This window comes from Ciconia boyciana, chromosome 4 (assembly GCF_034638445.1).
Source record: "Ciconia boyciana chromosome 4, ASM3463844v1, whole genome shotgun sequence".
Lineage (NCBI taxonomy): Eukaryota > Metazoa > Chordata > Aves > Ciconiiformes > Ciconiidae > Ciconia > Ciconia boyciana.
In genome coordinates this window covers 94,012,679-94,027,000 of record NC_132937.1, presented here as the reverse complement: position 1 = coordinate 94,027,000, position 14,322 = coordinate 94,012,679, and positions in this window count along the sequence as shown.

Genomic DNA, 14,322 nt, shown 5'->3' with positions numbered 1-14,322 from the left:
CTGACCTTGAAAACTTATAAAGAGACAAAATGTAAGACTTTCTACCTCAAAAGATCTGGTAGCCTACAGTGCCATACCTAAACATTTATTTAAGAACCTAAGGAAACAAGAAGCTGTCTGTGTAGTTAAAAAAATGGAAAATATATTTTTCCCAAAGCATTTTTGTAAATCTGCCCCAAGGCAATGGAAAGATACTCACTATGCAAGAACACATCGGCCAAACATCTTACCAGGTTCCAATGGAGAAGATTGAGTGTTTCATGGAAACTGTGATCACTGTACTTCACTCATTTTTCCCTACAAGCAGAAATTACAGAGCCAGACTGACTCCTGAGATATATTCTTTTTTTTACTCAAAGGTACCATGTTTTTAATAATGTATATCAAGCAGGCAGTTCTAGTAATAAAGGAAAATGGGTCCTGAGATATTCAAACAATCCAGCAACAGTCTGGAGTAATTTGAGATTATTCTTGATATTTACTTATCTTGAAGAACACCTGATACAAGAATAACCACCAACAACAACCCCAACTGCTGAACAATCTAGCTGCAATTGCTACATTCAGAAACTGACACATCAGGGTATATTCCTGATGTCCTGTAGCTGTGTTGCACTGCAGGTCACAGGAATTGCATTATCACGATTATATGAACATCACCAGGATCTATACCCAAACCTTTGCTGCCCTTCATAACTCTCCATAATTCAAATTACCTGTAAAATGTTGCATTGCTAAATTGTTAACATTTTACCAGGGGAAGAGGCAAAGGAAATAGGGAATCAGGATTTCAAGAGTAAGTCCACAGAGCAAAAATAAGTCATAGTATACCACATTATGGCAAAAACCTTCTGTGATAGAAAACCTGCAGTTTTCACTCTGGAAGACTGTACTGTCTACGTATTAGGACTGAAAATGCTTTGTTCACTCAGTTTTCTTCATGTGCTAGTGCTTTTTTCAAAGTAACAACAAGACCCAGAGGAATATGTAAGGGACACAGGAAATTTTTAGGGCTGCATTATCACTGAGATACATCAACTTGCTCTTGAAGGCAAGAGTCCTAAGTATACGTAATATCAATTCAGTGACTAACTCTTGTAAAATCAGGGAAATGCTTCTGTGTTTGTAAAAATAAAAGAAATCAAGAAAAATAGGGAAGATAAATACAGAAGTGTTGCCAAATGGAATGCTTTTGAGAAAGAGGCTTTTCATAAAATGTCTTTAATGAATGTTCAAGCCTTCTAAAGTCTGTGGCTTTCAGTATGCAAAGCCACTGATAACTATTTTATTGCCTAATTTCTTAGCTTGCAAATGTGCACTTTCAGTGAAAAGCAACAGATGACCAATTTGTCAGCCTGCAAAAATCCATCACAAGCTTGTAAAAGTTGTCCACTTTCTGGTGAGTTATGGACTCAGATATGTTGTTTACAGAGAAGCAAAGTGGGCATTCAAGTCAGGGTAAAAGGACCAAGTGATAAAGATATAAAGTTAAAGCGTGACATCTGACGAAGGATGTACTCCAGTTCACCTTTGCTATCACTTAATTATTATTCACTTATTGTTTTATGATCCATATCTGTATATTTATTATCCTGATTTAATATTTTGTAATGCATAAATCAGAAAGGAATTAACTTAGAAATTTTGGAAAAAGGAAATGCAGTTTGGAAATTAAACACTTTTAAAGCCATGCATCATGCATAGTCATGTCTTTTCTTGTAATGCCCGCAGTTGTCTCTATTAAGTAGTGCTAAATAATGAATTGCAATGTGCAGGCCAAATTTTAACAAATATTTCAGAATTGTACATTTCATGGGTAACACAGGGTACTTCTTAAAATCTTAATCTGTGTATTGTTGCCTAAAAAAGGGGAATTTCTCATCTAAATCATCTCCCTCTTCATGTCTTGCTCAGTATAATATGTACACTCTCTGTATAAATGACCAATAAACTGTAATTCTATAGTAGCTTCCTAATGTAAGTACAATAATAACATGTTTTTTCAAATGAACTCCCTAGTGCTACCACTTTTAGGAAATTATTTTTGGAGTATATTGCAATATGATTCTAAGACTCTGTATATTGTGTTGACCCCAGAAAAAAATTGAGCAATGTATGCAATGGATAGATGGCAGCAAGGATTTTGGAAAATTTTACTGGTAGAAGGTGAAGTCCTTGTTTTAGCTGACTAGTCATTTGACCAAATACTTGAAAATGTTGTTCACCCAGAGGAAAATAGGAATATTCAGAGAAAGTAGAAAACAAGAAAGACAGAACAAAGTACAAGTAAATTTAATTAAAGTGATTGCCTGAGGAGTGTTAGAATGGTATTCATCCAGGTACAGGTCCCAGTATTTGAAGCAGAATTTGAACAACTTCGGTGGTACGTATAGCTCCTTTGACTTGAAGTATCTTAAAAGTTCTAAATTTCTGAAGCAGAAGAGGTCTCAGTCTAATTAGAGGAAGAGAGAGAAACACTGAAAGCACCCATGACTGCATCATATGATTCTGAAGTGTCCTCCCCAGTAAATCCTCAGCTGGTATGCCTTACCAAGTCAAGTTATCACACTTAGGATTAGGTAAGTATGGGAACCAAAACTTTTAATTTTAAAAAAAGAAGTGTGAATCTCATAATGTATTTTAAATTGCATTTCCGTATCTTGATGTTCTGGGAAAAAAATAACATACATTTTTACTCTCTCTTACAAGTTCTCTTTGTGCCACAAAGCACATTTTTCATGATACTTCAGGCTGACATGCAGAAACAACTTTGCAGCTAGTTACCCTTTCATAAAACAGGAGATCAAGTCTTACATGTCTGCCTTCTCAGGTAGTAGAAAACATAATTTTAAATATTTTTATTTTCCCTAGGTACATTATCCCCAAAACTTCAGGAAACACTGTAAAATAGTAACTGAGATTTCCTGACTGCATAGAAGCAACTTTGATCTGTCAGACCATATGGAAGGAACACCTGCAGGACACTGAATAAAGTGAGTTGCAGTAAACTCAAATTCAGCCTAGCCTAAAAGAGATTTATGTGACAAACATGAAACTAATTGGATTTATTCTTCTCAGCTTCTGCTTAACATAAGTTTATATTTTTTGACCACATTTTTTGCTCATATTTGTAGTGTTCTTGGCCTTAGCTCTCTCATTTTCTTAAGAAGTTATCTGCAAAGTATACTCCTTGTGAAGGTTTTGAAGCTTGAATTTTTGCTCTCTGGGAAGCAATTATAAAGAAGAATGTAGATATTGAAAATATCCTGTGTTTGGTTTTTCAGTGATGTCTTGGCCCAACAAAGGCATAACTTTTTCCTAACAACCTGACCTTGCTAATTATAAATGTGGGGAATAATTTTATACTGGTGTCATTTGCCTGGACATCTTAAATTCTGAAACATCTGTAAAGATTTACATCAGAAAAAGAAGAGGATTGACTCTCTGCGTTCTTACACAGTGTTAGAGAAGACTCAGGAGCCTCAAAGGACTTATACATATCCAGAGGCATGGAACAAGCAGCAACAAATGAAGTGCAAGCACAAAAGTGAAGTGTCTTGAACCTCTGTTACAACACAGCAAGTTAACAATGTTGTTTCAGGAGGTCTCTCTCCCTCCACTTGAGGACTCTCAAACTGGTGTCCTACAGAGGTTTTGATGCTTATCTGGAGTATTGGATGAATCTGTTCTACTTCCAAGATAGAGTTATCAGGTGCCTAAAGCCATTAATTCATAATATTTCAATGCAGTGGGCAATCCGTACAGGTTTCATAAGTCAGGCTATATTTTATTCTTTTTCATAATATTCTGAGAATGCGCAGTGATTGTTTTGGAAACAAAAACAAATATGGCTTGTTCTAAGGAAGGTACTCATCCTTTAGATCGAGTACTCCTGAGTACTTATCCTAACAGAGAGCAAAAAGACTTGACCAATAAACAAGCATAAAGGTGACAGTGTTGCCCCACTTTCTGTTCTGCTATTAGTCACAGCAGGGTCATATCCCACACAATGAGTTGCAAGGCAGCAGAAGTCGAAAAAGGTGTGGCCCTAGTGCTGGAGGAACGAAGTCCATGTCCAGTGGCAGCAACAATAAAGGCACAGAACATGAGAAGTGCATGAATGGGAGTGATGAAAGGGAATATGGGCACTTGTTCTCTTCCTTGACCCAGTAACTGTATGGAACCCAGGCTGCAATTAATCCCCAAGGCTTTGGAAGATTAGATTCATGTCAAGAATCTTCTGCCAGTTTAACTACCTCTTCTTATACCACTATTCTTTCAGTGTAGTCACATTGCAGAAAAGCACACCGAATCCTCCCCCTTGTTCAGTCATGTTGGCGTCTTCTGCTTCATTAGAACAGCAGCTAAATTCTGCTTTTGTGCTAATAAGTCCCTCTCTCTCAGTAAAACCTTTCCACGGTCTTGTTAGAATAGAAAAAGAAATCTGATTCATGGTATAAGTATAGAGTGCCTAAAGAAAGCTCTGGGTTTGATTTACAATGACCTAAAATGAAAGGCAGGAAATCCTAAGATTAAAAAGAAGGAAAAAAAGAGTATTAATGAGAAAAAAGAAAGAAAGTAGAAATTCCATAAGAAGCTTGTCAAGATTAATTGCTTCTTGGTGATATTTCAAGCATTATGCAATTACTCAAGAGGCTGAGAAGTGACTCTGCAAATACACATATACCCTATGCTCCTCCACAGCTTCCTAAAGAGGGAATTCAGCCATCTGATAGTAAAGAAGAGTCACTTGCCTTCAGCAAAATCGATAGTCAATACAGAAAAGCCATGTTAAACAAATCCTGGTTTTCTCTTGGTACAGTTGTGGACCAGTCCTGAATGCTGAGCACAAAGGCAGTTTAGCTTCCCCATTCCTTCCCACCGTGGTCCACAGCATGGGATGCTAGTGTCTGTTGCCCAAATACTATAAAGTGTAGCTGAGAAGCTACATGGCATCTTTTTTGCCATGAATACTTGTCATTGCCTCCAAAGATAGCAGTATCTGGCCAGATCTTTTTCGCAGTTTCTGTTCCATTCACAGCTAACATGACTACATATCATGTTAATAACATGACTAAATAACATAACTTATGAAGGCCTATGTTTTTTTGACAAGGATGTTGTAACTACAGCAGTGAAAATGAATAACAAACTGGCAGGAACTTCTTGGGTCAGGCAATCAAATACTATAATCTCAATCATAAATTACATCAAGTTCTGTCCTACAGCTATTAAGTTTTCTGTCCTCACCTCTATTAGGAAAGCTATTCCATGACCTTCTTTCTCTGACAATTAGAAACCATCTTCTAAATTGCAGCCTAAGCTTTTTAATAGCCAGTTGATACCCATTCGTTCTTGTGCCAACACTGTTCTTCAGTTTGAATAATTCTCCTGCCCTCCCTCCCTGCTGGAGCAGGTAACTAATTAATATGGTGAGAAAAGGTATGCAGAGAGTGTCAAATCACTTCATGCTGAACTTAAGATTCCCCCATTTTCTTTTAATTTTCTCTTCAGACTCAGTGTGTCCTGGAATCCCCCATTTAGTTGTATACTGGTAGCTTACCCTTTATTATCAATAATGCTCTCTTGGGTCATCTTCTATCTGTCTAGAGGTGTGATGAGATAGGGGTAAAGTTTGAGTAAGAGTTGGGAGGTGGGTGAGCTCTGGCTTCTTCAAAAATGCATGAGGACTCATGAAATACATTTATGGCAGCCTCATTTCAAAATGGGGCCAGAGAAGGAGTAGCATTCCTCTTCTGAGCTGGTCTTCCCTTTCCACCTTTATAAAATGCCTCAGTGATGTCTGTATTCATCCAGAGTCTTGACTCTCACACTTGATAGTCTTCAGGATTTTCAAAACCTCTCTTCCTTGGACTTTCCCTAATTAAAATCTTGCTGGCTCCTGGCATGGGGATAGGGTAGTGAGAGTGGGGTAGACACAATTGGCTCACATTATTAATTGTGGTATTTTATGCAAAGGTCAGGCAAGCTGTCATTTACAGGACAGTTGACAGCTCTCCATCTGCACTAAGTCCGAGTCAGATGAAATTTGCAATGATACAGAAGTCAGACTATAAAAGAAAGAACACAGCATGTGACCTGTTCATTTAAACAAAATGGTATCCATGCATGTAAATCTGGGTATTTTTAGCCATGTTTAGGTCCAAATAAATTATTATTTCCTGACACAGGCAGCACTTCATGGTATACAACAAGTGTATGCATTGTGCTGGTTTCCGTGGGTGCCAGATGGAAGCACCTATATCTTTTCTCTGAAACATTACAGAAGAAGCCAAGACTGGGTATGCCATTTAAAAGCTTCATCTTTGCCACAACATATTTTGGATAATAAAGCTTCACAATCCCCATGCTACTGCTCAAAGCAGAAGTCACAGTCTCCTACTAGCACTTGGCCCGTTAGCCCTTGGTACCTGTAGCATCTCTCATGTCATACTGAGTGTTTGGTGTGGTCAGGTGGGCAATGGGTTATTTTGATTTATTTTTGTTTTTTATTTGGGTATATTTCTAGATCTACCTGTGAACTGGATTAGCTGAACATATCCACAGGAGCACATGGCATCAGCTCAAGGAAAGCAACATGGAACTGGAAGAGGGCTGTAAGGGGATGCATTTGGGCAATAAGCCAGTTGTAAGCCGAATTGTGGGTCCTGTGAAACCATGCTCTTGGGTTCTGAATTCACTTTAGATGTGGCCCTTCCTTGCTCTGTGCTTCATTTCTTCATCTATAGAAAAAGTTACAAGCTCTTTCTCTCTTCAAAGGAATGTTGTGAGAATCCAGGAAGCATTAGCTGCTTGAATATGATGAGGATGGAGGTTAAATGTCCATGTGAAGAAGAGGAGAACACAGAGCTTTTATGTCTATGTGAAGTAAGAGCTGCTTTAGCCTGGTACAAGGAATTCCAAGAGACAGAGTGGGGAGAAAGAAGGGAGAAGGTGAAAAAGCTTCCAAAAACATACTTAAAACCTTCCCCCTTTCAGATGTGTTTGCAGCAGGACACAGCCTCACCCCAGAACAGCAGGTTGCTGCATCATGGTTGCAGAACAACTTTCTCAGTTGTGTGTTTTGCTTAGTGGTAACACATTAAGAATGCAGAGCATTATGGTGCTTCTTGCTCTCAAAACACTGAGTTAAAGCTACAGGGGAAATAGCAAACCACCAAGTTTTTCTTTTGACATGACCCATTTCAAAACAGTGACCTTGACCTTTGTATTATTGTCAGTTACTCACTTTTTAAAGTTTCCTATTTACTCTGCATTGAAAGTAATAGTACTTATGAATCATTCAAATCACAAAAAATAGGCAGATGTGATAGGCTGTAAAGACAGAAAATGGTTTGAGATGTTAAAATAAAAAACCCACAAAAAATCCCCAAACTGAAAACAGGTTGTCGGGAGAATAATACAACATGGAATTTAGCATGTACACAACAAAAAGACTTTGCATATTCAGTTCCATTATTGTATAATGGGCAACAGACTGGTGCTGACACCCATCAAGTGCTCTGACTTCAATCAGTAATGATTTAATACGAGGAGTAAACAGCCGATCACAGAGACCTGAGGCTAAAAAGGGAGTTGGTTCAGCAACAACCTCTGCACAGTGACTTGTCCTCCTTTCCATACTCCTCATACACTAATAATGAGGGAGCTGCACTAGTTCCCAAGTATGACATACCTTAAAAAGTAATCACTGCCCTGGAAGAAACTTACGTTTCCAGACATAAAGCAGATAATATATAGGTCCTCTTTGGATCAGGCAAATAACAATCATGCAAACTGAAAGCATCCTCGGATGCATCTTGAGGATCCATTCCACAACAAGGTCACCTACCTCTTGCACAGCCTTTTTCCTCTTGCAGAAAGTGCTTTATAAAGCAAGCAAACACTATTAGAACCATTTTACCACTGAGGAAATGGAAATCCAGAAAAGTCGCTTCACAAGCTAATGGGGGAAATCCTTCAGAGTACAGGTTTCAGTCCAGTGCTTTAACCCTGAGGCCTTACTGCTTTGTCATTGTCAATGTACCATTGCGTTACTGCTGTACAGCTTTCAGCTAGTCTGTTACTGTTCTAAAAGCACCTATGTAGCTTTCTTCTTTTCAGAGAACAGGCAGTTATCAGTATAAAAAGGACCTGCAAGCCCACGTCATATAAACCTGGCTCATCATAAGAGTCATGTACATCTTTATGTATCTTTATATTAATGGTCTTTCTCTCGAAAGTAGACCACATTGAACAATGCCCAGACTATGGTTTTCAAGGTATGCTTCCTTTCAGCAACATAATCTACAATTTGATATATTTTCATGAGCATTTCAAGTACTTAACTGAGAAGACTGAGTGCAAAAGAGAAAAGGGTTAAATAAAATGCAGGAAAACTGGGGTTGTTTAGTCTGGAGAAAAGGAGGCTGAGGGGAGACCTTATCACTCTCTACAGCTACCTGAAAGGAGGTTGCAGCGAGGTGGGGGTCAGTCTCTTCTCCCAAGTAACAAGTGATAGGACAAGAGGAAATGGCCTCAAGTTGCACCAGGGGAGGTTTAGATTGGATATCAGGAAAAATTTCTTCAAGGAAAGGGTTGTCAAGTGTTGGACCAGGCTGCCCAGGGAAGTGGTGGAGTCACCATCCCTGGAGGTATTTAAAGGATATGTAGATATGATGCTTAGGTACATGGTTTAGTGGTGGACTTGGCAGTGCTACGTTAATGGTTGGACTTGATGATCTTAAAGGTCTTTTCCAACCTAAACAATTCTATGATTCTATGATTCTATGATTTGAGGTTTTTCTTTTTCATAAACCAGAAAAGAGGAAAATGAGTCAGAGAAAAGACTTAATTGAATACAGATTTATAGACTGTGAGATTGCCTTGCATAAAGCAAGTTTTAGAGGGTATTAGCAAGTTCAATGTCCTCATTTCCCAAGAACTGTAGAAATTAATGTTAAAATAGCAAAATGTCAGGAGATACAGGCCCAGATTTATTCGCTGAATCAAGTATACACACAGAGGATTTGCCAGAGCAAAGCCTTATCCAGCAAAATTTTCATAGTGCTTGACTGTTCATGAAAATATATATTAGAAATAACTCAGACTTTTCAGAGAAAGAACATCTGTTAAAAAATTAAGAGAACTAAGGAAAAAGATAACATTTGCTGACATTCAGTCTATCTGGGGAGAGGCAAACTACAAAATTGTCAGTGCTTTCCTGCATTTCCCTGCAAAAGGGTAAAAAAGAAATCTGTCTTCGTTTGGAAACAGTGTTGTCAGCTGGCAACTTACACTCCTTTAAAGAAAGAAGGAAAGAGGGTATATGAGTTAAAAGTAAGACTGTTATAAGTGGTTTGTCTCACATCGACTCAGTCCAAAATTATGCTCCTTTATCCCCTTTCTTTGCAACCAGCAGAAAATAAAAATTCCTTCTTTTTTTCTGTTGACCTTTTCTGGTTTAGAAAATACTTTTGTTTGCAATTTGTTTTTAATTCTCCATTCATACATTTCCTAACACAAGATCTTATGGCCCACGAGTGAAGCTGCACAAAGTAACCAGAGTGAGAAAAAGAGAACATACTAACTTCCTTGATCTTTGTGCTTAGTTTTGTTCTCATAAGGGAGGAGAAAAAAAGGGGGCGTGGGATGCGGTATCTGCTCAAGAGAGCAGGACAGTTAAGTACAAGTGACTGTAAGAGACCTGAGGAAAAGAGAACTGCCCAGACCCTGTCGGAAACTGTTGGGCTTTACAAACCTAGAAACTGTGCTAAGGAAAATCAAAGTTTTTGTCACTTTCTCCATAAAATGCGTAAACAGTTTATAAAATAACTAAAAGCATGTTAGAGTACTAATAACAGTAAATGCGTTGTTGTATTAGTACCAGTGTTATGTTACAGGTGCACTGTCGGTCTGCCAACAGCTCCTGGGATGCACCAGCTGCTTGAGAGTACAGACACTGAGCCAGGGCACAAGGAACGGCACCAAACAGGCTGTGTTGCTGAAAGGCTTCAAGCTGGATTTTCTCTTATCTAGCAACTTCTTAGGATTGTTTTTGCAGAGAGGAGGTGCTCGTAATATTGTATTTGTGTGAGTTCTCTCTGGTGTACCAAGGGACACAAGAGAGGACAGAGCTTAGACTGTCATCTCTTCTTTTACTCAAAACAGGTTAGGGTCTCTCTCTTTCTCCCTTTTTCCTAAATCCGTTATTTTAAGACAACATGTGGAAAAAATTGAAGTCTTCCCACATATAAAACACTGTTGTAAATTCAATCTATAAGTTCAGAAATTGAGCAGCAGTGGGAGGAGGACAAACAGAAGCTGTTTATTTTGCTCTTCATCAGAGAACCAGCCTAAAAAGTGGACTATCAAAGAGGAAGGTTAAAATCTGGAATATCCACCCTCATCCCAAGCCTTCTTTTTTCTTTTCATTGAGTTCTAGCCAGCTGTTCCAAACTAATGGTTTGTCATTGAAGGCACCAGGCTGCATGCTACGGTTTCATTTTTTTTCCTCTAATGAGACTGATGTTACAGGTCGTGGCTTCCCACGCAGGAAGAAGTAAGGGACTTGAAAAAAATGAACCCTGCAGGACAGCAGGGCCGCGCAGATGTACACAGGATGCACAGCAGTCTTATCAAGGCTACTACAACCAGACTCATTGTTTTACCCATCACTGGGAGACCTGATAACGACAAATCAGTGTAGCTCTAAGTAGGTTTCTCTTTGTTTAGGCTGCTATAATTTGCATCCAGTTTGACTTGCCACTTCAGACAATTTTCGTTTTCAAATTAGGGTAGCGTTACTGTGCTTGTCATCCAATTGGTTTCATTTACATAGTTCTCCATGTGTGCATATGTTGAGAGGCAGAAAAGTTAATTTAGAAAAATCCAACAGAAACTGTTTTTCCCCATTCACCTTTTCTCTCAGGCCGTAAATTTTTGTGATTCTCAGCTGCCTCTTCTGTTACAATGGCAGTCGAATTACATCCCCCTGTCCCAACAGCAATTAAGACAAGTTAAATAAAATCTATCTAACTCTGCCCTAGGGCTACTTTTGGAGAATGATGAAAACATAAATGTCTTCATATGAGTGTCTGGTGTCTGTGTGCATGAAAACGAAAAAGTGTCAGGGGAATGGAGAGTGGCTGTGGAAGGGCTTAAGGTTGAGGTCTAAGTTAGAATTTAAAAGGTATATACATCCTCTGGGATGCTAGTCCTCCTTGTGACATGTATGTCTGGTGGAGAGTCTTGTAAAAAGAAGTGTCTTTCAGGCTCCTTAGAACAGGAAAATGCTGTGACCTTTATTGACTGCTTCAGGAAAGGGGCTTTAATGCAACTCTTTTGTTGCAAGTAGTCCTTGCCATTTAATCTTAACTATAGCAAGTGCAGATCTGCTCATCTTGTTAAATCCCAAAAACATTAAAGAGAAGTTTTCTGCCTCATGATGATGTACGGTCTTATTTCAGTGTTTCTGTAGTGAGTAGGATGGAGGCATCTGTGTAGTTTTCTAAATCTGTGGCAAAAAAAAGGTGCTTTAATTGACTCTCAGCTGTTTCAAACCAAGCTTTTTAAAATACTTTGGTCATATCAGGATTTAGTGGTTTAAACACCAGTTACTTGCATGTTCGCAGATTAAGGCAGAGCTAAGAAATGTCCCACCTTGCCTGGCTGTAAGAGGCAGCTGGCAGCAAAACCTAAGTGGTTTATCAAAATATTAGTATATGCAAATGAGCAACTAGATTTACCTAATTGTACTAGGCAGGCAGCTGTGACCAGTACAGATCCAGTGTAAACGTATTGATAGCAAACCTGTTATTTCAGTTATTTAAAGCTAGCATTATGCACAATAATTGCAAACCACACCCACTGCACTTTTCTTTTCTGGTTTTCTCCTGGTAGAGAGAAAACAGCATAATGAATAAGTTTTTAAGAAATGGTAGGGCTAGATGTATCATAAGCAATTTAGTTATCAAATAATTCAAATGACTGGGAATTTATTCATTCATTCCAATCATTCCCTTAGCTCCTGGGAATTTATTATATATTGAATGACACACAGATTGCATTTGTTCTGCAAGAAGGTACGAAGGGTTCTTTTTGAAATTTTACTGTATTCCTGGGGTTTTTTGAGGCAAAAAGCATTGCCATGGAAGCATGTAAACAAAAGCACACTTCTGAATTGTAGGATCATTTACACCCATTCATAGTGTACACATCTCTATTGAAGTCATGGCAATGCCATGGGTTTGGGGTAAATTTGCAACCAAAATAATGAAGTTTGTTTTGGCTGTTGATAGTCCTACTAATTAGAAAATAAAGACATTAAAAGAGACTGCCTACCTATCTGTCAATCACCAACAGTAATATAGAGCAAATATATGGACTTTTAGTACTTCTTTTATTTAATTCTTTTTTTTTTTTTTTTCCCATTTGAATGCTTCAGGTCTTAGTAACTAAGGGAGGTCTTTAGAGCGTGAAGGGACCTGTTTAACTGAGGGGAGGAGGATCCCACAGGAGCTGCATCCCCCCTTCCTCGCAGGCCGGTGCTCAGGGCTCTCCAGGGCAGGGTGGTTCTGCCCCATCCTGCAGCCATCCTCTGCGTCCCTGTCTCCTGCAGACGGCCGGTGCGGCTCTTCAAGGGTAGCGCTCAAGAAAGGTGAGAGGGAATGAAACTGATCCCTTCTTTGGAGTACTGTCCTGATGAACTGCTCAGGAAGAGCCGTAAAATGGAAAACTGATAGTTGAAGAATTACTTGGTTTAGAGGCCAGAAAAAATGTGGTGGGTTATGAGCTGTTTCTAGAGTAGGAAACCAAGACAGCATTTATACAGTACCTACTGTCTATGGGCTTGGAAATTTTGCAATCTTATAAAGATTAGAAACAAACAAAAACTATTAAACTTCTGCATCTACCCATTCATGAATATTGAGATTTCTGAATCTCTAATGACCTAAAGAAATACCACATTTCCAAACCACAGTTTCCACCACCATCATTGAAAGCTTGAATCTGATGTCACATTTTTCAAATATTATTAATGAATTGGAGTGTATCATCAGTATTAAGAATAGCAACCCATAAATGTGTAGACAAATAACTTCAGATAAGAGCAACTTCAATCATCATTTTGAGTAATTTCAAAGCAATTGGAATGAATATGGTCCCTAGAGGTATATATATTTCTTCCCAGTATATATACATATAAAACCAAAATGATTTTTCCATTATTTCCAAAGAGACCAGCATGACCTAAGGGACTTAGCAGTGTCTCATTGTTTCTAGGAAATTAGTGTCTAATGAAGACCGTCTGGGAACTACTAGCTAAAAAAACATTGATAGGGAATATAGTGTCATTAAAAAACAAATTCCCTGTGCAAAATTATTCATTTCAATAAACAGAGAAGCATTTTCATTGGTCAGATTGATCTGAACTGAAATATTTTCTTGGGAGGTTTCTTTTTTTTCTGGGGGGGAGGGCATTTTGCCTGTACCTGACACATTTCCTTTCAATATTTTTCATAGTACACCTCCTTTTCATAGTACCATGGACAACGATGGGAGTTGTACATGTGTCCCTTCCTCTTTCATGTGGTAAGGATTTTGTCCAGTTTTGTCTCCACTTCTGATGCACCTCAAGCACCTCCTGACAGAGATATGTAATGTACCATTGGAGTCAGCTGCTGACCGTGTGCCATGGGAGAAGTAAGTTAATCAGAGACCTCAGTCCACAGGAGGGAATGAAGAAATAAAGTACCTGAACTCTGATTCCTGTGTTCCTGCATAATATTTTATGGAGGTGCAATTTAAGGTGCATGTGTTGAACAATAAAAGAGTACAGATCTCAGAACTGATGATGTGATTGTCCTTTTTGCTTAATAAAAAGTAGTTATTTGGCTTTTCATCTTGTTATCCCACAAGTGTGAGGTCGTTTACCTGATGTGCGAGACACCAATATACACGTGGGGCAGAGGTATTTTTATTTCATGTCCACCCAGAGACTGGTGCTAGGTGGTAGCTCCACAAAGCTAGCACACAGTTCAGTCATACAGGTACAGTATTTATACAGCCTAGTTATGCATATGCATAAGTAATTACACAAAGCAGTTTTCTATTGGTCTACATTTCTCTCATCTCAACTTAAAGCTACAGTGCTACTTTAATATTCTGTGCATGCTCAAAGTTGAGGGGTCTCTGCTTAGGCTGGGGTCTCCAGCTCGAGGGGTCTGACTTTTAGTATTATAATGAGGATAGTTTGCGTGAGGGTGCTTCTTGTCACACTTCTACTGGTTGTTTCAGATGGTTCCCAAAACATCTTAATTA